Source organism: Pectinophora gossypiella, chromosome Z (assembly GCF_024362695.1).
Source record: "Pectinophora gossypiella chromosome Z, ilPecGoss1.1, whole genome shotgun sequence".
Taxonomy (NCBI): domain Eukaryota; kingdom Metazoa; phylum Arthropoda; class Insecta; order Lepidoptera; family Gelechiidae; genus Pectinophora; species Pectinophora gossypiella.
The window spans coordinates 1308909-1318512 of NC_065433.1; the positions used below are offsets into that span (position 1 = coordinate 1308909).

Below are 9604 nucleotides of genomic sequence, written 5' to 3' on the forward strand. Positions count from 1 at the left end.
AAGGTATAGTTTTAACCTGTGCATCGTCTGCAATTGCTGCTCAAAATTACACAAACGGAATGACGGCTCATTCCTTGTTTAGATTTCCTTTACATCTATTAGATGATAGCGGATACTGGAACATCTCAAATGGTACTCAAAGAGCTGAATTGATTTACAATTCTAATCTCATTGTGTATGATGAAGCGCCGATGGCTCATAAATACCTTATAAATTTATTAAATAGATCATTGCAGGATTTGATGAGGTCAGACAAAATTTTTGGTTCTAAAATAATTATTTTTGCAGGAGATTTTCGTCAAATTCCTCCTGTAGTCCCAGAAGCACGAACGAATTTTGATATATTAAACGCGTCACTAAAAACTTCTCCTATTTGGAAACAGTTGAAAAAATTTAGTTTGGTAACTTCACAGAGATGTAAGGATGACGCACAGTATGCAGAATTTCTTTTAAAACTGGGTTCAAATTCATTACCTACTCATAGGTTAGAAACAAATAATAATGATTTGCAATTAGTCCAACTTGAATCCATTGATTATGTTACTGAATTAGAAGATTTAATTGATTTTGTATTTCCAGAAGTTACCCTTACTGAGCCAGGCGTATGCTCCTTCAGAGCGATTCTATGCACCCGTAACGATGCAGTTAGAGAAATTAATGCCGTTATTTTAGACAAACTACCAGGAGAAGTATTACATTTTTATGCCATAGACAAAGTTTTAAGTGACAACGCTGATCAAGTATATTTTAGTCCTGAATTTTTACATACACTTCGACCACAAGGTGTTCCAGATTTCGACTTACAATTAAAATTAGAATGTGTTTGTGTAATCACGCGTAATCTTAGTTTCGCGGACGGCTTAGTAAATGGCACCAAAGTAATAGTCGTTGAAACATCTCCATATATTATTAAAGTTCGGAAACAAGGTGAACTAGGAGATTATTTGATCCCTCGAATTCTTTTTAAAGCGCCTATAGAACATAACAGCCCTTACGAGATGTGTCGCCGTCAATTCCCATTGCAGGTGTGTTATGCAATGACCATTCACAAGAGCCAGGGTCAAACGATTAGTCGCGTTGGGGTCGATCTTAGATCTGACATGTTTAGTCACGGTCAACTGTATGTAGCTTTAGGTCGCGTTCGCGAAAGACGTGACATAAAAGTACTACTACCCAGGCACCGAATCGTAAATGACCAACCTTTCTCGAATAACGTTATCATATCAGAACTTTTAAGTTTAACGTAACTTTATTAGGATGGCACTTCTTGAAAAGACTGAACAGTTCATCTCTGTTATTAAGCTTATTGGGTTTTTTTAGATCGGTTAAATCATGTGCTGAAATTATCGTATATTGCGAATTATTTATTATTATTTATATTCATTCTATCTTGTTTTTTCTTCTTTTCGTATAATTTAACGATAAAACTGACTTTAACAAGCTTGCACTCGATTTGACGATGGTTACATTGAATTTCAAAGCTAGGTTTACCATTTTATTAGTCACAATCACTGAATTAAAATGTGTGTTAATCAATTGGCAATGTGTGCATGCCCTTCCCAGCCGTTAACGCTGTGGAGGCTCATCTTTAGGGGACGAGAGAACGGGCGTGAAGGGAACTGGCAGGATGAACACTTGGCTGCGGGTGCGACCGGTGCATGGGAGTGAAGTGGAGCTGGCTGGAAGATGGAGGCAGGTATCACTCGATTGCTTTAGCTGAGTTCCACTCAGATCAAGTAAGCTGTCATATGGATGAATGTCGCAGGTTGGAATGATCCGGAGTAGAACTGTCGGTGTCGTTCCCATCGTCGTAGGCATTTTCGGTGGATTTTGTAGGTCGATCAACAATGGTTGCGTGAGTTTTAGCTGTCAAGCTGCTATGCCGTGCTAGCCGATTCTTGCGATCTGGGATACAAGGGATGGACGTATCCTGTGGAATGATCGTGTCAGCGAAGGTTTGAATGTCGCTTAGGACTGGAAAGGAGGGAGTACGGAAACTGTAATCAGTATTCAGGATCTCGCTGTACATGGGCAATGTTTAGTTTAGGTGTATTAAAGTGGTAATTGTTCGAAGTTATTTGAAAAGAATTCTGTTTCAGTGTTTAAGCGCTAAAACTGTTTGTTTTTTGTAAGCAAACGTATGATTTATTGATCTTCATTTTTTACTTTATAACGCTAACGCTATACAAATGATTTTGTTACCAAATTTAAGTGCGTATATAAACAATAAATTAATACTAAAATATTTCGATGAAGACACCAATGATGTTTATTGATACATTTTTCTCCTAAGTGCTACTTTCTCAACTTAAAGCAATAAGTTATGCAGTAATTATACTTCTACGAGTATATTTAAACAAATCATCATTCAAAAGCATTTTACCCAATACTTAACTTACATTAAGTAAAATTTATCTTTGTCATTTTAGTCACTTATTTTTTTATCATTCACTAAGCAGTAAGCAAAATATATTTACTAAAATAATAAAAAAAAATACGATATTCATGGTAAGTTGGATTAGCTATTTTATAACACAAACGACTTGATATTTTCATTCATTAATTCAGGAAAATAAATGTACAATGAAAAATAAGTTTTTATAACCGATTAAATTTGTGTAATGTGTAGTTTTACTCATCAATATAGTAAAAAAATATAATTTGCATTCAAATTGTACTAAAGAATATTTTATACTAGCGTATTTTAGTAACTTAAGTTAGAATTAAGTAAACAAACAAAAAAAATATAAATATAAGGAACATATAAGGAAAAAAAAGGAAGGCCTTAAAATAATAAATATAAGGAAGAAAGAAAACTCCGGATCCGGATCTGTTTACTCATCATCAAGGAAACTTTAAGAAATAACATTACTTCAAATGTCTGCTCGAAGAAAGATTCAGAAACTTAAACAATTGCCAAGCTGGAAATCGATTAATGAGTACACATAAACGCTACATAGTAAAACTCGCGTGTCCTGTGATGGATACAGTATATTATTATACATTAGCATTCATTGGTGTATGAATCGTCATCGTCATTGTGTCAGCAAAGACGCATCATCAATTGCACAGATTTGTGGCTACAAATATATAAATGAAAAGTGTTATTTAGAACATTATTTATTGTGTTGTGCAATAAAATAGGTCAATAATTACCTGTATCCGGCAGTGCGAACAATTTCATTCATAAACATGGGTAAATATGACGACTGTCAGATGGGCTAAGCATGAAAAAAAGTCCTTAAACAAAATCCCATTGTTTCGCTATTGTGTTTGAAAATCTAAGCCACAGGAGGATATTAAGTACGACCATGCTTTACCTTTAATGGCGTATGTAAAAAAAATTAAGCCTATAATCAACAATGAATGTTCTATACCATCCTAAGCAAATTCAAAAACAAATTTGATCATGTTAATTTCTGGCCTCCCACAAGCGGGTCTCACCAGTATTGACAGAAGAATGATCACTCATCGATACAAAACATACATAAAGTAATTAATACATGTATACAGGCTAAATAAAGTGAAGTTGCTAGAAAATACCTACTACTTGGAAAAACAATAATTGGAGAAGAAACCACTACCTAACAACGTGAAACTTTGATATTCAAAATTTTCAAATCATATATGGCTAAAGCAAAAAAAATACTTAAGAATTGAAATGTAAAAGAAAACACCTTTAGTTACAAAAATAGAAAGCGAGTCATATTTTATATTTTCTGGTAAAATTGTTTAGTTTTAAATGTTACCAAATACACCAAATGTTATTAGAAATGAAAGTAACTGCAAATAGTTTAATTCATATGTGTACAGTCAGTCATAACCAACATAATACCTACGTAATATTTTAAGATAATCGTTTGTTTTTCTACATTCGTTGTCTATGTATATTCGTTGTTGGTATTTACTATTATGAGGCAAATAACAAATAACTATGCTTGTTATTAATTTGCATATACCTACAGAAAATCCAACTTACCATGAATATAAAATAATATAGTAAGTGCAGAACAAAAACTTAGGGTTTTACATGGTTTTATGTTTTCCAGTGGATCTGGTTAGAGCTATGTCACGCTAAATTGTGTTCTTTGCTTTCTTCTTACAATACTTTTCAAAAGAACACTGTTTCGCATGAGACGGTTCCTCAAAAAACATAATATCGTGTATGAGCTAAACTAAAACTTAGGGTTTTACATGGTTTTATGTTTTCCAGTGGATCTGGTTAGAGCCATGTCACGCTAAATGGTGTTTATTGCATTTCTTCGTACAATACTTTTCAATAGATCACTGTTTCGCATGAGACGGTTCCTCAAAAAACATAATATCGTGTATGAGCTAAACAAAAACTTAGGGATTACATGGTTTTATGTTTTCCAGTTGAACTGGTTAGAGCCATGTCACGCTAAATAGAATTCTTGTCATTTCTTCTTACAATACTTTTCAATAAAACACTGTTTCGCATGAGACGGTTCCTCAAAAAACATAATATCGTGTATGAGCTAAACAAAAACTTAGGGTTTTACATGGTTTTATGTTTTCCAGTGGATCTGGTTAGAGCTATGTCACGCTAAATGGTGTTCTTTGCATTTCTTCTTACAATACTTTTCAATAAAACACTGTTTCGCATGAGACGGTTCCTCAAAAAACATAATATCGTGTATAAGCTAAACTAAAACTTAGGGTTTTACATGGTTTTATGTTTTCCAGTGTATCTGGTTAGAGCTATGTCACGCTAAATTGTGTTCTTTGCATTTCTTCTTACAATACTTTTCAATAGAACACTGTTTCGCATGAGACGGTTCCTCAAAAAACATAATATCGTGTATAAGCTAAACTAAAACTTAGGTTTTATATGGTTTTATGTTTTCCAGTGGATCTGGTTAGAGCCATGTCACGCTAAATGGTGTTTATTGCATTTCTTCGTACAATACTTTTCAATAGATCACTGTTTCGCATGAGACGGTTCCTCAAAAAACATAATATCGTGTATGAGCTAAACAAAAACTTAGGGATTACATGGTTTTATGTTTTCCAGTTGAACTGGTTAGGGCCATGTCACGCTAAATAGAATTCTTGTCATTTCTTCTTACAATACTTTTCAATAAAACACTGTTTCGCATGAGACGGTTCCTCAAAAAACATAATATCGTGTATGAGCTAAACAAAAACTTAGGGTTTTACATGGTTTTATGTTTTCCAGTGGATCTGGTTAGAGCTATGTCACGCTAAATGGTGTTCTTTGCATTTCTTCTTACAATACTTTTCAATAAAACACTGTTTCGCATGAGACGGTTCCTCAAAAAACATAATATCGTGTATGAGGTAAACAAAAACTTAGGTTTTATATGGTTTTATGTTTTCCAGTGGATCTGGTTAGAGCCATGTCACGCTAAATGGTGTTTTTTGCATTTCTTCTTACAATACTTTTCAATAGAACACTGTTTCGCATGAGACGGTTCCTCAAAAAAACATAATATCGTGTATGAGCTAAACTAAAACTTAGGTTTTATACGGTTTTATGTTTTCCAGTGGATCTGGTTAGAGCTATGTCACGCTAAATGGTGTTCTTTGCATTTCTTCTTACAATACTTTTCAGTAGAACACTGTTTCGCATGAGACGGTTCCTCAAAAAACATAATATCGTGTATGAGGTAAACAAAAACTTAGGTTTTATATGGTTTTATGTTTTCCAGTGGATCTGGTTAGAGCCATGTCACGCTAAATGGTGTTTTTTGCATTTCTTCTTACAATACTTTTCAATAGAACACTGTTTCGCATGAGACGGTTCCTCAAAAAACATAATATCGTGTATGAGCTAAACAAAAACTTAGGGTTTTACATGGTTTTATGTTTTCCAGTGGATCTGGTTAGAGCCATGTCACGCTAAATGGTGTTCTTTGCATTTCTTCTTACAATACTTTTCAATAAAACACTGTTTCGCATGAGACGGTTCCTCAAAAAACATAATATCGTGTATGAGCTAAACAAAAACTTAGGGTTTTACATGGTTTTATGTTTTCCAGTGGATCTGGTTAGAGCTATGTCACGCTAAATGGTGTTCTTTGCATTTCTTCTTACAATACTTTTCAGTAGAACACTGTTTCGCATGAGACGGTTCCTCAAAAAACATAATATCGTGTATGAGGTAAACAAAAACTTAGGTTTTATATGGTTTTATGTTTTCCAGTGGATCTGGTTAGAGCCATGTCACGCTAAATGGTGTTTTTTGCATTTCTTCTTACAATACTTTTCAATAGAACACTGTTTCGCATGAGACGGTTCCTCAAAAAACATAATATCGTGTATGAGCTAAACTAAAACTTAGGTTTTATACGGTTTTATGTTTTCCAGTGGATCTGGTTAGAGCCATGTCACACTAAATGGTGTTTATTGCATTTCTTCGTACAATACTTTTCAATATATCACTGTTTCGCATGAGACGGTTCCTCAAAAAACAAAATATCGTGTATGAGCTAAACAAAAACTTAGGTTTTATATGGTTTTATGTTTTCCAGTGGATCTGGTTAGAGCTATGTCACGCTAAATGGTGTTTTTTGCATTTCTTCTTACAATACTTTTCAATAGAACACTGTTTCGCATGAGACGGTTCCTCAAAAAACATAATATCGTGTATGAGCTAAACAAAAACTTAGGTTTTATATGGTTTTATGTTTTCCAGTGGATCTGGTTAGAGCCATGTCACGCTAAATAGCATTCTTGTCATTTCTTCTTTCCATCCTTTATATTATATTAAATAATATTTCATACGGTATTATTTCGTTCTTTAATTTAATGTGTTTTTAGTGCTTCTGAATGTGATTTTGTTTTAAATACTTAGCTTATTAGCATTCATCAGTATCCAAGAATTCATCATATTACTGCTAATCAATAAACAAACAACGGTTTTAGCGTTTAAATACCGAAAAAACAACCTGCCTGTTCATTTATTACTTGTTTTATTAAACAGGAATTTGCATATCGATCGTTTTCAATTAACTTCGAACAGTTACAACTACACGTAAACTGAGCATGTAGTCTATCTACAGCAAGATCGTGACCGCTGACTGCAGCTCTCCTTCTCCCTCCATTTCACTCCCAATCGACATTTTCACCTTTGCTGATATGATTACTCCACAGGATACCTCCATCCCCTGCATACCTGGTCGCTAGATTCGGCTGGCACGTCATATCGGTTTGACAGCCAACTCACGTAACTATTGTTGATTGATCCACAGTCCACTGAAGTGCCTACGATGAAGGGAACAACATGGACAGTTCTACTCCGAATTACTCCAACCCATGCGATGTTCATCCATGCGACAACCCACCTGATCTGAGTGGAACTTAACTGAAGCAAGAGAGTGATGCCTAATTCCATCTGCCAACTAGCTCCACTTCTCTCCCGTGCACCAGTCGCACCCACACCGACGTGTTCATCTTGCCAGTTTTCCTCACACCCGTCCACTTGTCTCTTGAAGATTGGCGTCCACAACACCAACGGTTGGTTAGGTCATGCAAGCATTGTTACAATTGATAAAAACACATATTTTCATTTAGTGAATGTGATAACCTGTACTAATAATTTGGTCAACTTAGCGATGATAACTCAATGTAAGTATTAACAAACTCGGTACGTGTTTGTTATTGTCAATAGTATCTTTAAATTGTACAACTCGCTTATGTTTGACAATTACTGAGTAATTGCTTTGCTTATTGCATGCTAATTGCTGAAAATTGCTTTTTATTTTAAATTCCTTAGCTAAAAATTGCTTTTTCTTTCACATTTCTCTGCTTATTGAATGACTATTGCTAACTCATTAGATAGAACCTACTTCTCATATAAGTAGGTGGATGCGGCCTCGATTAGCGGGGGAACCACATGAAAAAAAGCGAGCTACTGGGTGTACCTCCTGGGTAGTTTGGAAATCACCTAAAATATATATGTATATATTTATAAATAAAAGTTAATATATATAAATTAACATTGTTATTTTTTAACAGGAAATGCACAATGCTAAAAACTGCGTAGGAGATTTTAATACAATAGTACTACCAAGCCTGATGTTGGCCGCTATTTCAATGAATGCAGCAGTGTGACAGCTAGCAATCAAAAGTAACAAGATATCGAGGTACGTTAAATGACGATCACGACCACATTGGCAAAAACGTATCGCTATAGACTAAGGAAAAAAAAATTAATATATATTTTATTTACAGGAAATGCAGATGGCAATAAACTGTGTAGGAGTTCATGATTGCAATAGAATAAAATCGACCAAGCTTGAAGTCAGCAGCCCCTTCAATGAATGCAGCAGTGTGACAGCCAGCAATCAAAAGTTACAAGATATCGAGGTACGTTTCATGACGACCACGACTATTTTGGCAAAAACGTATCGCTATCGACTAAGGAAAATAAATTATATATTTTATTTACAGGAAATGCAGAAGGCAAAAAACTGCGTAGGAGATCATTAATACAAAAGTATTATATAAACCAAACCTGATGTTGCCAGCTCCTTCAATGAATGCAGCAGTGTGACAGCCAACAATCAAAAGTAACAAGATATCGAGGTACGTTACATGACGACCACAACTATTTTTGCAAAAACGTATTGCTATCGACTAAGGAAAATAAATTACATATAATATTTAATTATATGTTTTATTTACAGGAAATGCAGAAGGCAAAAAACTGCGTAGGAGATCATTAAACAATAGTATTATATAAACCAAACCTGATGTTGGCCGCTCATTCAAAGAATGCAGCAGTGTGACAGCCAGCAATCAAAAGTAACAAGATGTCGAGGTACGTTACATGACGATCACGACCACTTTGGCATAAACGTATCGCTATAGACTAAGGATAAAAATGTAATATATATATTTTATTCACAGGAAATGCAGAGTATAATAAACTGTGTAGGAGATTATGATTGCAATAGAATAAAATCGACCAAGCCTGAAGTCCTTCAATGCACGCAGCAGTGTGACAGCCAGCAATCAAAAGTTACAAGATATCGAGGTACGTTACATGACGACCACGACCACTTTGGCAAAAACGTATCGCTATCGACTAAGAAAAGGATATTATACCTATACGAATTAATATTATTTTATTTTTAACAGGAAATACAGAAGGCAAAGAAGCAGATGTCATCAAAGAAGATCTTTGTTCCTGCAATGTTTCCGCAGACGATACAACCAACAGAGCGAAGTGGAAGGAAAAGACTCGGAATAAAGACCCCACCACCATATGGGAACAATGCAAGGGAGAGAGAGAGAATATAATGTTATATTTTTATTTTTTGATAACATAAAATAAACCAACAATATCCTACACATTTTTTTTATTTCTTTTTGTGTCTGTCTTAATAGTTATTACAAATCTGTGATGCGAAACAAACTATACGAAAACGTCAATCCACATACAACGCCCGCGAAGCTGCTTTAGCAGCGAGCGCACTTAGCACCATCTAGTATATATATATATATATATATATATAGTATAATTATATTATATATAACTACTACTGCTACTACTGGTTTGACTAGTTGGAAACTAGCCTATTGTTAGGGTAAGGTATAAAGTGTGAACGACGCAATG

At 34.6% G+C, this 9604-nt stretch overlaps 1 long non-coding RNA gene across 2 annotated transcripts; it reads left to right on the forward strand.

Annotated features, from left to right (window-relative positions):
* Positions 1-1724: 1724 nt before the first annotated feature.
* On the forward strand, positions 1725-9323 carry LOC126380180 (uncharacterized). 2 transcript variants are annotated; one of them, XR_007568440.1, is made up of 7 exons: positions 1725-5503; positions 6490-8129; positions 8218-8352; positions 8437-8571; positions 8673-8806; positions 8896-9022; positions 9127-9323. It is a non-coding gene; the product is annotated as an uncharacterized LOC126380180 (long non-coding RNA). The 2 variants fall into 2 exon arrangements; XR_007568439.1 differs by having other exon boundaries at positions 1725-5322; positions 5816-8129.
* Positions 9324-9604: the final 281 nt, after the last annotated feature.